At 36.9% G+C, this 21,054-nt stretch overlaps 1 protein-coding gene across 6 annotated transcripts in view; it reads right to left on the reverse strand.

The window, feature by feature from the left end:
- dlgap1a (discs, large (Drosophila) homolog-associated protein 1a) overlaps window positions 1-21,054 on the reverse strand; it is a 139,616-nt gene that overhangs the window by 67,700 nt on the left and 50,862 nt on the right. For 5 of the 6 annotated variants that reach the window (XR_008962962.1, XR_008962965.1, XR_008962963.1 and 2 more), the window contains exon 2: window positions 6,330-6,405. The exons of the other annotated variant lie outside the window; for it this stretch is intronic. The gene's annotated coding sequence lies outside the window, so the exon portion shown is untranslated. The remainder of the gene's footprint in view (window positions 1-6,329; window positions 6,406-21,054) is intronic. 6 annotated transcript variants of the gene reach the window in all.

The following is a 21,054-nucleotide window of genomic DNA, read 5'->3' on the forward strand; positions in this document are numbered from 1 at the left end:
CAAATGTTACATGGTTAAATACAATAACTATTATATGAACTAATTTGTTTCATAGTTCAGTATGCTAACTGTTGGATGTTTAATGTTTAATCAAAAGATCCATTTTAAATTTAATGCAAAACAGACATACTGTATAGTGATATTTACTTTCATTCCTTTCTCACACATGACAGCATTTTAGATCTGTATCTGTTTATACAGATTAAAACTCTATCACAGGAAATATTGGGGAGACTGGATGAGGTGTATTTCTACACTAATTAAGTGTGCTTTCTTCTTCAGCTCTGAAAATATTTTGCCAGTATTCCTGAGCCACATGCGGCTCATTTGAACCACTTGCGCTTCCCATGAAATGTTTCTCCAGGCCATGACTGTTTCATTAATGTGCTTCTCTATCTCTCACAAACACGCACATACACACAAAGAAAAAAAATGAGCAAACAAATATCAAACGGCGCCCTCTTCACATTTTCCAGATGCAAATGTCCTCTGTTAATGTTCCCTGCCTTCAGTTGGATGACTTGAGGGAAGATAAAAGTTCATGCAATTTGCATAAACAGACGAAACTGCACTATAAGACTATAAGTCCCTCGGGAAATCTAACATAAGAGTTGATGGAGTGGCCAGAGTGCATTTCACTGAACAGTTTTTGGATTTATTGAGGATGGGGTTTTAAACTGTTTATTCTGCTTTGTCTGTTGGTGTGGCTATTTCTTTTACTGTTCTGACAAGCGTATTTAGAATGTGTCGTGTAATGAGGTACAGGTCAACAAAGTGGGTTTTTTGCGCACGTCTGACAGACGTTGCTACCATGGACAGCTCATACACTGCAGCAAAGCACCAGGCTCTCATTTCAGCACCACGGACAGCTCCCCATAAATCCACTCAACGCTACAATAGCAGAAAGATGTCCAAAAACATGTACCACCTACCCTGTGAGGCTGCATTTCTCTACTAAAACCACAGCTAATGAAATGCTGCCTCTCTGTACTGCCAATTCCACGAGCGAGCACTGGAAAGCAAAAGGGTAAGTGCTAAACATTTCTCTGTCACGCAATACCTGTAAAGAACCAGAAAAAAAATGTGAAATTGTGATGCTCAAGTGCAGATATAAAAGAAGATACAGACTACACTGTACAGACTGTGGGTGGTACATGCAATTGGCTGTGATCTTTATTGCTGGTGTACAGACTCGCAGGTTGGACAGCCTACATTAGCCTATTTTCAGGGCAGTTTTCTCCATAGGGTGTCACCCGGCTCCACACGACTCATCAGACTTTTTGATCTCTTCTTGCTGGGAAGGAACTGCTTCTATAATTTGCTCTTATAATTAGAAATATTCTACTTTCTAATGCGTCTCTTGAATTTATAATACATCAGTGCTTTTACATCTGATGCCACTGAGGCCAGTAAGTGGCCTTTGAACTTGCTGGAGTTCTTTATCTTCAGTGGAGGCTGAAGTACAGTTCTTCTGAATAATGGAAACAAGGAAAAACCTCATTTGTGACCCTGGACCACAAAACGTAGCACAGGTATATTTGTAGCAATAGCCACCAATACATTGTATGGGTCAAAATGATACATTTTTCTTTTATGCCAAAAATCATTAGGATATTAATATCATGTTCCATGAAGATATTTTGTAAATTTTTGTTTTTACCATTTTTTTGAGTGGATGTGGCAAAATCGTGAATGGCCGGAAACATGCCTACAAACATGGGTACCGCCATTGTTTGGTTACCAACATTCTTCAAAGTATTCTCTTTTGTGTTCTGCAGAAGAAATAAAGTCATACAGGTTTGAAATGACAAGAGTGTGAGTAAATGATTACAGAATTTTCATTTTTGGGTGAACTAACCCTTTAAAATGACCAGATCTGCTGTCAGTAAGATATCTCTGGGTTCAACATCACACAAGAGCAAAATCTAATGACTGAATTTCATCACCTCACAACATACCGCAACGAGGCATATGTATCACTACAGTATATAATATAATTTTTGTTATAGAAAGAAATATTTTTTTAAGTATAGATTTTATGATTTATATCCATCGCTATTGATTACATATGAAAATAAACAATTGAAAAAATAGCCATTCACATTTATATTTGGAGCTTGTGCCTCCCGTGTGAGCAGTGAGTCAGTGAGACTGGTGAGTACAAGCTTGACTCACACGTGTGTTTGTAGGTCAAAGGTAATGGGGAGAAAAACTGCCTTTGCCATAGGACTGTCTCATTTTTGTCTTGCAGGGTGGTTTCTTATTTCTGTTGCCAGAGAATGGCGTCTCTGGATATGCAATCTAAGTTACAGAACCCACTTAATAAGAGGGTGTAAAATATGTTTAATATGAGCTGAACACACTGACTGCTGACTGACATGTAAATTGGAGAAATTGCATTCAGTAATTGTTATTGAAGATGAAAAGGAATAGCAGTGAATTACAGGTATAAAGCTGAGATTATGAATGACCGCTGCCTAAGGAGAAATGCAAATAGAAACGTTTGCAGAATCAAGAGCACATCTTGGGAGTACATGCACAACATATAATGTCATGCTTTATGTAAAGTACACAGATGCTCTGAGGGTTCTGTAAAAGAAAGACTAATCGCTGAATAATGAGACTGAAAAGAAAGGTTTATATTAGTTATCCTATTAATATAGTATTATCCTAATATTAAATATTAGCTTAAAGGTCCAGTGGTTGAAATTTAGTGGCATCTAGCAGTGAGGTTTTGAATCGCAACCAACGGCTCACTCTACCCCTCTATCTCGAAGCACTAGGATGGCTGACACAGAACTAAGATATCGTCATGTTTTTGCTTCTTTGCTGAAGGTGATAACGTGTTTACGAAACACATGGCAGTTTGTCTGTTTAGGGTTACTGTAGAAACAACATGGTGAATTCCATGTAAGGGGACCCGTGGTGTATGTAGATAGAAATTGCTCATTCTAAGGTAATAAAAACACAATGCTTCATTTTGTAAGGTCTTTATATCCTTTAAATCCTCTGATTTAGTAAGTACTACAAATAAAAACTGGCAAAACTTGCTAAATTTATTCTCTTTATTTCACCTCATGCACAACCCAGATAAGTAAAGAAAATGGGAAACATGGAGATATTAAACTAGAATTTTAATGAGCCGAGCTCTCGCCATGGGCGACACAGACAACTCTGAGAAAGTGCATCTCTCACCATGCGTTTCACCTTCTGCTGTGACACGATCGCTGCTGCCAAAAATGCCTCTTTTTGCGCTCACCCATAAAAGAGGGGCAACCACACACTTGAATGGCAAAACATGGCCTATATTTAAGAAGTTCCCCGCAACCTCAGGCATCGCTAACACAGAGTAAAGGGATCATTTATTTATGCAGACCCCTCTTTTCATATTTTATAACGATTTCTAATCTCTTCAAAATCTACATGGTTTGTGGTTTGTTGACGCAGTTCAATGTCAAAACAAGCCTTTCAGAAATAATTTCAGAGAAGTTACATTTAAGAAGCCTTCCAGTTAAATCGACATTGAACACAGACACAACAGGTTGATTCTATTAGGGCTTGCGCTTTAGGAAATCTTGAGGACATTCATTAATTTTCATTAAGTTTATAATAATGAGGTTCATTATGCATAAGATGTGACCTATTCTCATTTTGCATGGGTTCATTTCAAGAACATACAGCAGCAGAATCTGAATGTAATCTCCCTGAACTACACACACAAAAAAAACCTTATATCTTCCGCAGTTTATGGCTGTCACCTCACAGTCAATGGACGTCATTTTACATTAGTCATCAAGAGCATCTCTTGAGATTGACTTCGACTCTGCAGGCCTGTTGTTCTGGACTGAATAATATTTCCTTTTAGATGTCACAGTTATTCTATTCTAAGTCGCTCCTGCCATTATGTGTCACAGCAGCGTGGGATTGTTGTAGCATCTATTAAAATATATGGTAACAGACAAAAGATGGTTATAAGTTCAGCAAACTCTAAAGTGTGTCTTAACACAGGACACACACTGATAAAATGAAACATTTTTAAAGATCTTAGTTGGAAATCGTACATATGCTAGATGGCACAAAGGTAAGTAAAAAATGAAAAAGATTTACAATCATAATTTACAAGCTAATGTTTTAACATCTACTCCCATGCAAAAGAGATCTAGTAATATTAAAAAAAACATGAAAAATCTTTAAAGTGGCGGTAACATGCTTTCATACATTCTGACTTCTTTACATTGTTAAACGTGCTGGCTTCTCAAGCTTAACATGGTCAACTTGTCAAAAAATGAGTTGAACATATGACATAGTATTTCTGTGCTCGATTCACTGGCAATCGGCGTGTACGTGCATAATGTAAACAACACAAACTTATGGTGAATCAATGAGATGATGTATTGCAGGCTATTCAATTGGCAGCCTGCGGGCAGAACCCGGCCCTCGATGTAATTTGTTCTGGCCTTTCAAGTAGCATAGTGTGAAAAAGAATCTCTAAAATAAATTTAGTTCACGTGACGTTAGGCGAGTGGCACGACTCGCAAGCAGTCTCTCCTGTGAGACACGGTGAACAAGACGATGACGGTTTATTAGTTTCATTTCTGACATTTTTGCTAGCACGAATAGGACCACCATTTCAAAAGTACAGAGGCAAGGGTGGAGAATAGTGCCTCGGAAACAGCGCCTGTGTAGGTTAATGTTGTTTCACTGAAATTTCCATTTTTTTGTTATGCAGTTAAAAATACAACATCAGCATGTTTAAATGTAGGAAAAAACTTTGGGTGTCTTATGGGGCAAAAATTAAAAAATACAACATACGGGTTCCCATATTTAGGGCCCTGTGATTGAATCGTGAAATCCAGGCATAAAACAGATATTTTTAAGTTATATAACCCACCCACATTTTACCACATATCCCACTTGATTTTGACAGAGTATACTATTAACTTTAGTAAACTAAAGTAAATGTGCTAGTAACTTCATAAAAAATTAGAACTCATAATAAAAAATATTACTTACACTTCTGATAAATATTTTTTCATTTTTATTTTTCCCTGTATGGTTCAACGTATCTACTGTAGGTTTATTAATATAGTTTATACAAAGTAAGTGAATACTGTGGTATAGCGAATTTTTTTTTAATGTGGGAAAATATATTACTATTGTATAGTAAAGGACGGAATTAAAACAGAAAAAAATGAAATTGGGAAAAAATTTAACGGATTTCACATTGTTGATGTGTCATCCCTCATATTGCAAGCCATATCTCTCTGGACCCTCATTTGGGATGCTTTTCATGAACTGGCCCCATGACAAACTAATTGAATAGCCCTGATGTATCGTGTGCTTGTGCTGTAGTTCCGGCCCCCCTGCATGCCTCCAGGCGCCTGTCCTTTTCCGGAAATAATCGTACAGCTGTATCTGTCTTTTATAAATTTGATCAAAGTACATACTCTTCGAAGATATGAAGTATGCAATACTACTGTAGGTACTCAAGATTAAAACGGGATTGACAGAAACTGCGTGTTACCTGATCTTTAAATGTGAAATCATCAAATAAAAGAGTGGTAAAACACCACATGAAGGTGTTCTGTCGTAATGAAAATGCACCCCAGAAGCTCTTATCAGTATGTGTTAGATTATCTTTCTATAAAGTACATAAAGACAATTTTGTGATAGTTCGCCCAAAAATGAAAATTCTGACATCCTTTACTCACCCTCTTGGACACACAAACCAATGCAAGTGAATGGGTGCCAGTTAACAACACTTTTCAAAATATTTTCTTTTGTGTTTTACAAAGAAAGTAAGTCACACAGGGTTAATGATGACATAATTTTCCTTTTTGGGTGAACTATCACTTTAACAGCCATCACTCTCATTCAAAGGACCTGCATGCCATGTGCTGGTTTCCAGGCTGGTTTTAGATGGTTAGCACTGGTTTTGTGCTGGTCTTTCTGGTGAAGCATCACAAACAATGTCATGCTGGTTAAGAAGTCAGGAAATTCACAAACATCTGGATTGCCAAATATCTAAAACCGCAAAGGATTATTTCACCTGTCTAAATGTATTAAACAGACTTGTCAAGAGATGAGTGCATGTGGGTGTAGATGTGTGTAACACCCCATCTGTCTGCAGTTTCTCACGGATGACTTTGTGTCCTTACATGAAAACAGCAAGTACGCACCAACCAGAGAGCTGCGCATTACAATAAAATCAAGAACAATTCTAATCTGACTGACCTCGTACAAACACCACAAGCAAATCAGAAAAAGTGGAATTTCAACAAGCTCATTATAAAACACAATATTTGGGGAAGACATGAACACATACTCACGCTCAAAAGTGTCTCATTTTAAGTTGATATATTCCAGGGCACACAGGAATCCTTTGTTGCGAAATTCCACACAAACCTGGTGGGCAATAAGAGAAAAGAGGCTATTAAATTTACAATGCACACCAACAGGGATGTTTCAAAAGGGCAGATAAATACTCCCACCTAATTTAAGCGAGAAAAGAAATCAAATAGCAGAGGCTTTATGGCTCTCATTAGAGGCAGGTTTGTGTTTATTATCTGAGTTACAGATGAAGACAGAATGGGTTGAAGGCAAAGATGGTGCAGCTTTGAGACATCAAACACATGGGGAGAGAGAGAGAATGAGCAGAGAATTCTTCCTGCCGCACACTTGAAAGCCTTGTAGAAAAAGAGACATAAAGATAGGCTAGTAAACAAACATGACTAAACAAAGATAATGTGCAGAACAGGGAAGCAGATGTTGCCCTTCGGAAAAATGCTGGAAAACTATGTATTAAATAAAACACCTTTTAGACCAAACAGTGCAGTTCAATAGGTCTAGCCCATTAAGCTGCTGTTGCGTTTTTGAATTTAGAGTTTGTCAAAATTTACACAAATACAGGACATAGCTAGATGTGCATTTTCTAAAGGGAACACTAGTTCAAGTTCAAGTCTGCTTTATTGTCAATTCTGCCATCTGTATAGTACATACATATAGACTCATATATAGATTACATATAGATTCAAATTGCATTACTCTCTATTGTTAGCAAGGCAGCATTAGCATTTGGTTGTGTGTATAAAACCCCAATACAATCTCATTTACATTTACATTTACATTTATGCATTTGGCAGACGCTTTTATCCAAAGCGACTTACATTGCATTGTATTATACATTTGTTTCTGACTATATGCAATCCCCTGGGATCGAACCATGACCTTGCCATTGCTAGTGGCATGCTCTAACCACTGAGCCACACGAAAGCTCAAGGCAATTTGTAACTTTTTACAAGCTGGCTGGCTAATTCATACACCACTCGATTCCCATAGTGTTTGTCAGTTTCATTATGCTGAGTTTGTGCTTTGTATTTATTTGGCTATGCACCAATCATAATTCAGCATGCAAACAAATTTAACAAGAAGAGCAATCAGAATTTAGCACGGAGTGCTATAAGATATCTCATGGTTGCATTTGCTAAATACAATTTTCAAATAAAAAATATAGCAAAGCAAACACTGACATGATCAGCGAAACAATATACTGTATATGAGAAGCGCTTGGGACTGAATTATTTGTATAAACAATTAAAGTTAGGAAATTTAGAAAGAACCCCTACCAGAATGTTTCAAGAATATGAATACAGCTTAGCCTTGCAGAAAATGTGTCTTTAACAATATAGCTATAAAACGACCGATTTCTGTTGTCAGGGAGATCATATAGGCTTTTCATCTCTGGCAAGTTTAATATCACACCAGCCTTCAGAATTTATCCCAGCACTTCAAGAGCAATCACTCAGTCATGTCATTTAACTCCCAAAGAGCTTCTGTGGGAAGATATCAGATCAATATTCAGATTTCAACCAACATTTTCATATGGAGCTCTTTATGAGATCCTCCACAGCAGTAGTCGTTTAGAATATTAGAGAAATTCATGGATGTGTCATGAGATACTCTGGCACACACTAACACACACAAAATGTCCGGATCTAGCGCAGGACAAGCTGTTTCCTTAGCATCATTATTCACACGGATGAGCATCATTGGCTTTCATCATTAGATGGTATCTTTGATGAAACTCCATAACACAACGTGTAAACTGCTGTGTGAGTGTGAGACGTAATGAGTTGGAAGCGCTGCATTGATTTCCCAGCTGAGCTGAACTTATGGGGGTTTTCTGTAACTTTCTTAAAAATATCTTCTTTTGTGTTATGTGTAAGAAAGAAAGTCATACAGGTTTGAAATGACAAGAGGGTGAGTAAATGATGACAGAATTTTAATTTTTGGGCGACCTATCACTTTAACATTTTATTTCAAGTCTTGTTGAGTCAGAGTGAGTAATTTTATACACTTTAAAATCACTGTGTAAGCTTTCATTGACCTGGTACCTCATGTACAAAGACTTGCGTTGATTCCATACTAAAACACTGCGTACGGACAAAGCTGTAAATGTGCGTACGCACAAAAAAACTCATGCCTGACATGAAGTTGTCGTGGAGGAACGCACATTCTCATGTTAATTTCACTGTTAGTACATCCGACCGTAGTACATCCGGGGGTGTCTTTGCACCCTTTACTATGGTGCCTTCAAGTGATTACAGATTTTTCATACTTTACAAATTGTGGTAATTTGCTAAACATAGTTTTGCTTCACACTTAAACTGTCCAAGTGCCTCAGGCGCAAACAAACAATTTACCATGAAGGACTTAAAAACCATTAGCATATTCAGTGGATACACATGCATAAACAAGTTCTGATAATGTCAAAATACCCTTGAAAAAAGGCATCACTAGTACCTATTTCTGGAGTTTCCCTGTTTTTCATCTCAGTGAGAGCACAACATAATTAACATAAACCAATAACAAGCAAAGAGAATAATAGAAAATAATTACTGGCTGGTGGAATGGCCTTCCAACTTCTGTCCGCTCAACTGCATCCCTCTCAATATGCAAAAAAACCCTTTATCTGTGAATGGGGTATATGTGCGATGAAGTATGTCCGCTCCAGCTCTGTTACATCTGGCGCACGTAGCGTCCATAGGAGAAAATGGCGTTTTTCACTCGGTCGCTTCAAGATGCACTACGCATTAGTCTTATTATCCAAACACTACATGACAACCAAAAAGGAGAAGCGCTTCAGGCTATCAGTTTCAAGCAACATTCACAAATATGAAAAAAAGCTTTGTACGCATATATCAATGTTCAGCCGTAGTGTTGTCGGTTTTCTGAAATTTGAACGATTTCTTCCTAATCACATCGTTATCACTTGATGAGAAATTACCTCAGCGCAATGAGAGCGGAAGTGGCTTAGCTGGCTGAGATTTTAGCGGAAGTACGTCATCGCTCCGTATTCATATACCCCAAGGAACAGAGGCCAAGATGGCGTCTTGCTGAGTAGACGTATTTTTCTTGCACTTGTGCTATTTGAGAAGAAACTCTGTTTAACTGGTCATTTTTACCCCTTTGGCGGATGCTAAAATTCAGTCGATCATTATTATTAGATAAATATCCGCCGTTTTAAATTTAATGGGCAGAAAACGTGTTAATAGGGATTTGCATGCCTCGTAGAATTTAGACAAGCAATTGTCGTGTGAATCGCTCGGACAAAGCATGGATGACTCTGAATGTGGAACCTTAGTCGCCGCTCTACATAATTACGCAAAGGACTTTGATGAATCGCTTGCAACACCGAGCAAAAGTCCACCTGGGAAGAAGAAAAAAGACAATGATGATATTTCACTTGCTGAAATTTTCGACGCCATTCAGTCCCTAAATTCTAAACAAGGTTCGACTTTCCAAAAGATTACGCACATCGAGACCTCAATTGATGTAACCACAGCGGCTGTGAACTCTTTGTCTGACACTGTTAACAAACTCCTTTCGGATGTTGCCACCCAGGGCGAGAAGATCGGTAAGGCTGAAACTTCGATACAAGCTATGCAGCAAGAGAATGGCGCTCTCAAGTTGAGAGTAGATGAACTGGAAAGATACAGCCGCAGATGGTGTTTAAAACTGTTTGGAGTTAATGAACGGGGGGATGAAAACGTACAAACAACTACAATCAACCATCTTGCTAGGGTGGCTCCCCGGATCAAGGACAAGTTGGAGGATGCTGTCGACGTAGCTCATCGTGTAGGAAAGCAATGGTCGGATGGTTCACCGCGTCACATCATTGTTCGCTTTGTGGCTCGAAGGCACCGCGACATCATATGGATGGAAGCTAAGAGTTCCATCTACCTCAGAGAGAATGGTCTGTCTATTAAGGAATCGCTCTCTAGAGTGGACATTGAAAGTCGAAATAATCTCTGGCCACTTGTTCAGGCGGCTCGAAAGGAAGGGAAGAAAGCCGGTTTCAGCGGTCCCTTTGCTATTATTAATAATAGGAAAATTGACGCTAACTCTGCACAACTTCCGTGTGGACTTAAATGAGTCTAATTGTGTGCCAGGTTTGTTTTAAACCATATACTTGCCCAGTTTTGAATTGTTGTTGTTGTTTAACTCTTCCCCTGAAGGTAGATGGGTTATACTAACTGTTAAATTAGACAACTCTGTTTTTATTATTTGTAATATTTATGGATTTAATTCCCACACTTTCAATAATTCTTTTTTGCTAACATTTCTTTTACATTATCTGAGCTGATGAAAACAATCCCAAATGCCAAGTTAATAGTAGCTGGAGATTTTAATGAAGTTCCTGATGGTTTATTGGATAGATTTCCACAGCATGCCCGACCCCTAAATCAGAGCTCTAATATTATTGATTCCTTATGCAAAAATCTATCATTGATTGATTCATGGCGTTACTTTAATGACAATTCATATGAGTATACATGGAGTAATGCTTCAAAGTCTTTAAAATCAAGAATAGACTTGTGTCTTATCTCCTCTAATTTGCTATAACACATTCAAAATATCTCCCATCATTATGCTCCGTTTTCAGATCACTTACTAATTGAATTATCATTACAAACTATTTGTAATTCTAACCATCTTTGTGGCTACTGGAAGCTTAATAACTCTCTTTTAAATGATAACAACGTTACAAAAAATTGAAGGTTTATCTACCAGTATCTTTAATTCAGAAATATCAGAGTATATATCTAAAATGGGAGTTTTTCAAATTTAAGTCTAGAGAATTGGCTATTAATAGAAGTAAGGAATTAAAAAAGTTTAGAGATTGTATTGAAACTCAGTCACAGGAATGTGAGCTTCAGTTATTACAGTCAAAACTTGATGATTTGTTTGTTAACAAAGCCAATGGAGCTTTTGTGCGCTCAAGAGCTAGGTGGATAGAAAAGGGGGAAAGGAATACATCTTATTTCTTTGCTCTTGAAAAAAGGAACTTAAAAAAAAATCATTATCAGCATTGAGTATTAACAACACCCTTTGCAAGGATCCTAAGCTGATTTCAGACTTTGTTAGCTCCTTTTATGAAAAAATGTATCAGTCTGATTTTAATTATGACATGTGTAAATCATTTACTGATGAGATTAAAGATTATATTCCTTCGATTAATAATAACTTCAAAAGCTTGTGTGACTCTGTACTTAAGAAAGACAAATTAAAGTTAGCTATTCAATGTATGAAAAAAAGTCCAGGTCCTGATGGATTGTCAGCTGAATTTTACCAACATTTCTGGGAGATACTAAAAGATCCACTTTATTTAATGTTTAATGAATGCATTCAAAAAAAGGAGTTATGTACAACTATGAAACAAGGATTAATCTCTTTGATTCCCAAAGCAGATAAGGATTCCCTAATTATAGATAATTGGAGACCTATCACTCTACTAAATATAGATTACAAATTACTTGCTCTAGTTTATGATAAAAGATTAAAATCAGGACTAGATCAAATCATCCATGAAACTAGGGCTGTGCCGATAAACGACATCATATCGAATCGTGATAGAATGTATTTCAAAAACGATAAGGTATTGGCATTTTGACTCGATATGGATTAATCTTACAGTCTAACAGAACGCAGAAATAAACGCAACAACAGTCAGTCAGCGTGCAGCCTTTATCATGCGCGTCAATGTACAAAGTCCATTTCATACTGCACTTGGCAAAGAAAACTCAACATGAGGAGGAAAACATTACTGGAAGCGGAAACAAAGGTGAAACTAACCTCGAGTTGTCATCACGCGGTTGATCAAGTGTCTTTTTTTCCCCGCAATCGCTGGTTAAACAAAACAAACTTGAGGCGCAATTGCAAGCGAGTTACTTCGAAACTCAAGCACAAACTTTGTATATCCATCGTTAACATATCTGCTAACATGAGCTGGTGCATATGAAACAAACCAGCGCTGCCCTGTACAGATTAGAGATGTAAGGAAGTGAGTTTGTGTGCACATTAAAATATTGAACCTTGTATGTAAGATGCTTGCATGATTAAAGAAATGTACTACAGTTTATGTGAGATGTCTTTAAGGTTCACTGAATATATTGAATGAATCCCACTACTCGAGCAAGACATTATTGCAGCATTATGTATGTGCGCAGGTGCTGAGCCAATAGCGTTCGAATGTACGCAGTAACGGAGCCCTTTCATTGGTTGAATGTACTGAATGAACACTCCCTTTATTTAACGAGTCAATTGAGTCAAAATGAGACTGAATGAACTGATACATGTTGTTTATGGCCTAATATCCTCTGTGTTACAACGGTGCATTAATTTAATTGAATTTTAACTGGTTAAAGGTTAACTTTTGTTAATAAACTGTCTTTAAAATAGATTCTTTTAAATACAGTTTTTTAATTAAATATATATCGAAATAAATATCGTTATCGATCAATATAGAAAGAAACTATCGAGTTTACTTTTTTGCCATATCGCCCAGCCCTACATGAAACTTAGACTATTCGGATCAGATAGATTCAGGGGCGCTTATTTTGTTTTTGGATTTTTGTAAAGCCTTCGACACCATTGAACATGGCTTTCTACTCCATTCACTAAAAGTCTTTGGCTTTAATAATAATTTCATTAATGTGATAGAAATGTTTTACAAAAATATCAACAGCTCTATTATTATCGGCTCTGGAACCTCTAAAAGATTTGGAATTCATTGTGGTGTTCGACAAGTTTGTCCAATCTCTCCTTTTTTGTTTTTACTTGTAGTTGATCTTCTTTCTATTTACATTTTAAATAACCAAAGCATTCTGGGTCTGAGAATATTCGACAGAGAAATCAAAATTTCTCAATTGGCTGATGATACTACCATATTTCTTAAAGATAAACAAGTTAAAATAGTAATAGAACATATTTCTAAATTTTCCAAATCTTCTGGGCTAATGTTAAATCTTAATAAGTGTGAAATACTATTTCTTCATCATTCTGTAGACTTATCAGTGGAAAATATACCGGTAATGGAATCTGTGAAATATCTTGGTATTCATATATCCAAAAATATACAGTCATGTGATCAGTTGAATTTTATCTCTAAAATGAAGAAAACTAAAAATATTTTGAATAATTGGCTACAAAGAGATCTTAGTATTTTTGGAAGAGTTTTATTAGTCAAAGCTGAGGGTCTCTCCAGATTTGTTTACCCTGCTCTCTCTCTGTTTGTGGGTGCTGATGTTTCCAAGGAAATCAATAAAATCTTCATTGACTTTATCTGGAAGAATAAAACTCATAAATTGAAAAAGGATATTATGTCTGGCAGAAGGGTTGATGGCGGTTTAGAAATGTTAGATTGTATAAAAACATCAATAACACTTTCAAACTTCAATGGTTAAAAAATTGCCAAAAGAAAGAACACTCATTATGGTTCTTTATTCCGCAGTGCATTTTTAAAAAGGTTGGAGGCTTATCTTTTCTATTACGTTGTAATTTTTTGCCTGGGAAATTACCAGTTAAATTATCAAATTTTCACCAGCAAGTGTTATTGGCTTGGAAGACTTGTTTTCAACATAATTTTTCCCCTCACAAAGTGCTGTTATGGAATAACTGTCTTATCACCTCTAGGAATAAGTCTTTATTTTTTCCCAATTGGTTTGACAAAAACATAAACTTTGTTATGGATTTATTTGATGGAAATGGAGAAATCTTATCTTATGAAGACTTTCTTTATACTTTCAACTTTCCTGTTCCCTTTAAAGAATTTCAGAAAATTGTGAAAGCCATTCAAAATGGATTAATACAACTAATGAAAAGTCACCTTACTTTTGCAAGTAATGAACGGTTATTTCCTGAATTGTCCATAGATGGTATTAATCTTTTTTCCCCTTCAGGTAATAATAAAAAAATTAGACAAATTTTTCAATCCAAACATAAAATCTCTCCTAGAGGAAAACCATTTTTAAATGCTCAGATCCCAGATATTGATTGGAAACTGGCTTGGTTGGTTCCATATAAATTCTGTATCAATAACAAAGTTAAAGAAGTGCACTTTAAAATTCTACACAAAATTTACCCTTGCAATTTATTTTTATCTAAATTTATGGATATTGGTAATAAATGTTCTTTCTGTAATATGCAGGAGGAAAATTTGGCGCATGTATTTTATAACTGTCATGTAGCTCTTAAATTTTGGTCTGATGTTAGCTCCTTTTTATTTGCCCATAAAAAATTGTTTATATGTTATCTCTTAAATATATTATATGTTCATACACTAATGATTGTAAAATGTTTGATTATGTGGTGAACTTCTATATTTTACATGGCAAATATTATATTCATGGACAAAAATTTGTAAAATCTGCACTTAGCTGCAATTTATTTTTGTTAGAATTGGAGATTTTAAAAAAATCTCTATTGCTTATAAATAACAAAAAAAATTACAAGTTGTTCAAATTTATGGAGACGTTTTTTTCAATTTAATATCCCGCCTGTTTTTATCATACAGTGTTTCTACGTATGCTCTTTTCGTTCTTTTCTTTTTTTTGTATTTAGAATTTGTCCATAGGAATGTCTCGGGTCACGTTTGCATAGCGCGATCTCTGTCACATCGGGCAAGCAAGATTAAAAAGTATGTTATAAAGGAAGCTTTGCATAATCAGGACACTGTTATAGCTAACAATTTGGTCAGAACATGTGCTGCCAGATATTACTGTTCTCAGCGGGTCGTGACTCGTGACTACTGACGACCGAGCACATTTTTAAACAGTCGCGCCTTTATAATTCGGCCTCGGATTGTAAATTTAGACAACCACATTTTGCTCTAACGAACTCTTCAAACTACATTTTGCAACACAACAACAGATGTATTTCAAAGGTTTGCCTTCGCTCAAATCAAACTAAACTAAACGGAAGTGCGGGTGCAGCTTCCTTTTCAAGTGAAATAAGCTCTCATCAACTACACTGAAATGAAACGTATGAATGAATTTCACTAAGGTAGGTCGGTGTTTTTATTTCACTAGCAGTTATAAGAAGTATTTCAGTAATACATATGGATGAATTTCACGAAGTTTGATCAATGTTTTTATTTCACTAGTGTTTGTAAGAGTAATTTCAATAATTAAGTTCTAAACGGCTCCTCATTCGATATGAGTCATGAAGTGTGTTATTTCACTTATTGAGCCGTAACTGTGCTAATGTGAGTACAGAGACCACCAGTCTCTTCTCACTTGACCATCTATGTTGTAAAAAAAATAGTATATTTCAAAATGAAAGTAAGTGATCCGTGAAGTTTGAGTTAGACACGTTCTTGTTTTTTCTACTTTAGATAACATTTACTTGATATTTTAACAAAAACTAAATGCAAGTTAATAAGTAGAATTTACTGTATTCTGGTTAGCAAGTTGTACTTGAATTATAGCAGCAAATTTTACTTAAAAAGTAAATTCTACAAGTTATTTTTTCAGTGTTTATTGATCATATTTACCTATAGGGTATGCAAACTTTTGAGCACAACTTTATGGAATAATCAAGCCAAATCTATTGCACAAGGAACTCAAAACATACAAAACATAATTACAAAATAAAAGCCAAACATGACATAAAAGCATACTGACAAAATAATGGAATTTTAATTTAGACTGAATTACTTAAAAATTGCCAGTTGAACAAGATTTATACCTGCAAAAAGACCTCTGAGCCATAACTGCTCAGACATTATGGGACTAAGACATTGACTGACCTTTTTTTAATACCTTTGTACATCAATGCTAAATCACCTAAACATTCAATAATCGCCCCAGCACTGGATCTTCTATTAGCTGACCTTTGCTCCCCATCCCCCCCCCACTAACACAGAGGAACAATCATTTCTATCATATTCGTCTCATTCAACTATAATCTCATTATATAAGCGACTCTTCCTTGTGCCCAGTTTCTGTGTGTGAGCATCAGTGATTGATGGAGATAATGAGGGAGTCTGCATCCATTATCGCCGTGCAGGTCGCTGTGTGCAGCAAAATCAAAGCAGGACGCCATGGGATGGCTGAGCACAGCAGCCAGTCTCACTGATATATGGCGTTGCCTCAGGCTGCTGGGCAAATGACAAACCCATGATAATGCAATTATGTTCAATTTTGGAGCAGTGCAGATTGCCTTTCTCTAGACTAGCCATTTTTGAAGTTCAGAGGGGGAAATGTGAACATATCTAGAGCCTTGATGCTAGCAGGTGTATACATATGTATTCCCAGGCATCTACAATATGCAGATTTTTATAACAATACTATTACAATATTATAATATTACAATAAGGTTGTATTTGTTAAAAAAAACTAAAAGCATTAGCTAACATGAACTATCAATGACATTATTGTTTTTCAGCATGAAATGTTCATTAAAGCTGCAATCCGTAACTTTTTAAGCTTTTTAGAAATATTACTCATTGTTATTCAGTGTAGCTAAGTTTAACAAATGCAACTTTATTGTCAAGTTTTACTGCCTACAGTATCTTTGTTTTTTAATGAACGTGCCAAATATGATCTATTTACACATTATACTGTAGGTTAATAAATAATGTGTTCATTAAATGTAGAAAAAGAAGGTTGAAAGCAAACTGAGAAAAAGCATTAGCAACAGTTGCCGGGGCTCACTGGCAATTTCACGCCTCACTTTCCTGACAGCAGAACAACATGCATCATCTGCACAGAAGTGGTTTTCAAACTCATTTCACTTTTACATCTGAAATCAAACACATGCTGTCAGCATTTTGAGAAAAGGGACTGAAGGTGATCTAAGGAAAGCTGAGGGCTTACCTAAAACACAAAGATACACAAGTTAACAAGAGCTTTATATTGCATCACTCGCAGAAACAAATGGATTTTAAAAAATGATGATTGTTTGAATAGGCTGCATCACCACTGGGGTCTCACGCACGCTGTTCAGTCTGCAGTAAAGCAGCGCAGATCCCACAGCGCAGCTCATCTGACACCCAGACTGATCACATGACGCATGAAAAACAGCCGCAGCTTTGCCGGCTCATTTATTTACTGTGAGACTTTCTTTAGCAGTAAAGATGTCAGCAAATTAGCACCCGAGTATGCCAAAGGGTAGATGTGTTGTATTTGTTTCTCAAAAAACTGGTACACAAGGTTTTGAGACAAATACTAAAAGAATACTTTCATTGACAGACTGGTACTAGGGTGAACCCAAACCTGAAACCTCAACATCATTAACACTTCACTGAGGGCCACTGATAGTGTTTCATGTGCTTTGTTCTCAATCTTTCAGCGTATAAGAATGAAGGAGAACTTAAACGAACAGAAGACAGTTAGCTGGATCACAGATCCATATGTCCTTGTTGCTTATTTATAATATTTCTCTTAAGCTTCATCTGAAGGTATAGCACAAAGATATGTTAGCCTTATCCCAAGTGAAAAAGTAAGGAACATCACTAGCAACTTCAATTTTATAGGGGCCAATAATATTTGCAATAAAACAAAGTGGAGTAAACTCGGTTTAAAAAAGTATATATACACAGTATATATATATCTGTATATACTGTATATATAAAGCTGGTATACTATTTTAAAGTCTATATTGTATATCTATTGTATACTATTTTAAAGTCTATATTGTATAGTCTATATTGTATATTGTGTTTTTGCTGTTTTGTACATTGCCTATTTCTATATTATTGTACATTATTATTATTTTTTTATCATCTGTGTTCTGTCCTGTTGCTGTCTTTCTGTTGCAGTGTGGAGCTTCTGTCACTATAACAAATTCCTCGTATGTGGAAACATACTTGGCCAATAAAGCTCATTCTATTCTATTCTAAAGGAGGGATTAAGCCGGTTCTGCCAATCTTATGTTAATCTTGAGTACCTGTAAAGTAGTATTGCGTTCTTCATATCTCTGAAAAGTGTTTCGTTTTCTCACATTTACAGAAGACAGATACAGCTGTACGATTATTTCCGAAGAAAGCCGACCTCCCGGGGGCGTTCCAATGGGCGGAGATAAAGACGAGTACGCGCAGCCTCTGCGTAACGTCCGCCAGCTGTTGCATGGATGTAAATACTGTACCAAAAAGTTTTGTTGTTGTCATAACGTTAACTATGGCTTACAGTTTGATCGAGCCTTACATATATGATCCAGAATCGGACCCCGAGTCTGTAGTAGAACAAGAACCACAGCAGCAACGACTATAGATGGACATCTCTATATGGTAAACACATCGTTATTCCTCGTTAGCTTTGCCGCTATTTTAAAATCGTATAATTCACCATTCATAATGATTTAATTGTCTTCTGTATTTGCCCGTTTTTGAAAGGTGTAAATGCCTTGGTGCATTACAATGCCAACAGAGGCCGAAAATGTGTGCTGTCAAGAAATAGAGAAGGTAATGCTGTCATGAAAAGTATTTTATGTTATTTACATGTATTCATTTGGCAAACGCGTTTATCCAAATCGTTCTTACAATTAGTAGAGCAGGGCTAGTCAACTGGCGGCCCGCGGGCCAAATGCGGCCGTCAATTATCTTTACCTGGCCCGCCTTAACATTTCAAATAAGTGGAGATACTTTAAGAACGGTGTGCTTTAAATGCACGTCTGTCACGACTGACGTGAAGAAGAACCCAATTGCAGGCAGACGGAGATCAAGGGGTTAACAAAAAACTTTTATTAAATAAACAAAACACAAAACAAAGATCCACAAGGGGATATAACAATAACAGATAAATAATACACGAACATAGACAGGAACAATAAACTGGAATGGACTAAACTAACATAACACTAGACACTAAATGACTGGACTAGACTAAACACTTACTAGGACTGGTGTTTACACAGCACACAGGAACACAGTGAACATGGAGTACATAGCAAGGACACCACGCACAATGAACGAGCAACCAGACAATGAAACAAGAGGGCATTAAATAGGGAACACAAACGAAGGATAATTAACAAAGGCAGGTGGGGAACATTAGACACGGGAGGAGAGCAATACATGAGACGAGAGGGGCGGGGCCAATGACAGGACACGAGAAAACACATGAGAACTAAAAACAAACAACTCATGGTCTTCTCACATAAAACCCAAGGGCTCTGCCCCGATCCCGCCACACGACTAGAATTTCATAAACAAGACGGTGGGACCGAGAAAAGGCCCCCCCTTTAATGAACACCTCCAGGTGTTCATCAAGGGGTTGACTAACAAGACCTGACAGACTGGACCAAAGACAAAAACCAGACAAACATGGTGAACAAGACAAGGGGCAGACAAGACAACAAGACTAAGGGATTGGGGTGACTTAATAAAAATAACAAACATGGGAGGGGGGGTGGTGCAAAACAAGGGTTCAAAGGGGGCAAACCACAAGGATTGGGGGAAAAAAGTCCTAGTCCCCGGCTGCGCTCGAGGGCGCGGAGTCCTGGGGGACTTAGGACAAGTCCTGGGGGGGACAGTCTTTGACCCTGGGGGTTTCCCAGGGGCCANCTATATTGTATATCTATTGTATACTATTTTAAAGTCTATATTGTATAGTCTATATTGTATATTGTGTTTTTGCTGTTTTGTACATTGCCTATTTCTATATTATTGTACATTATTATTATTTTTTTATCATCTGTGTTCTGTCCTGTTGCTGTCTTTCTGTTGCAGTGTGGAGCTTCTGTCACTATAACAAATTCCTCGTATGTGGAAACATACTTGGCCAATAAAGCTCATTCTATTCTATTCTAAAGGAGGGATTAAGCCGGTTCTGCCAATCTTATGTTAATCTTGAGTACCTGTAAAGTAGTATTGCGTTCTTCATATCTCTGAAAAGTGTTTCGTTTTCTCACATTTACAGAAGACAGATACAGCTGTACGATTATTTCCGAAGAAAGCCGACCTCCCGGGGGCGTTCCAATGGGCGGAGATAAAGACGAGTACGCGCAGCCTCTGCGTAACGTCCGCCAGCTGTTGCATGGATGTAAATACTGTACCAAAAAGTTTTGTTGTTGTCATAACGTTAACTATGGCTTACAGTTTGATCGAGCCTTACATATATGATCCAGAATCGGACCCCGAGTCTGTAGTAGAACAAGAACCACAGCAGCAACGACTATAGATGGACATCTCTATATGGTAAACACATCGTTATTCCTCGTTAGCTTTGCCGCTATTTTAAAATCGTATAAATCACCATTCATAATGATTTAATTGTCTTCTGTATTTGCCCGTTTTTGAAAGGTGTAAATGCCTTGGTGCATTACAATGCCAACAGAGGCCGAAAATGTGTGCTGTCAAGAAATAGAGAAGGTAATGCTGTCATGAAAAGTATTTTATGTTATTTACATGTATTCATTTGGCAAACGCGTTTATCCAAATCGTTCTTACAATTAGTAGAGCAGGGCTAGTCAACTGGCGGCCCGCGGGCCAAATGCGGCCGTCAATTATCTTTACCTGGCCCGCCTTAACATTTCAAATAAGTGGAGATACTTTAAGAACGGTGTGCTTTAAATGCACGTCTGTCACGACTGACGTGAAGAAGAACCCAATTGCAGGCAGACGGAGATCAAGGGGTTAACAAAAAACATTTATTAAATAAACAAAACACAAAACAAAGATCCACAAGGGGATATAACAATAACAGATAAATAATACACGAACATAGACAGGAACAATAAACTGGAATGGACTAAACTAACATAACACTAGACACT

Source organism: Triplophysa rosa, linkage group LG5 (genome assembly GCF_024868665.1).
Source record: "Triplophysa rosa linkage group LG5, Trosa_1v2, whole genome shotgun sequence".
NCBI classification, from domain to species: domain Eukaryota; kingdom Metazoa; phylum Chordata; class Actinopteri; order Cypriniformes; family Nemacheilidae; genus Triplophysa; species Triplophysa rosa.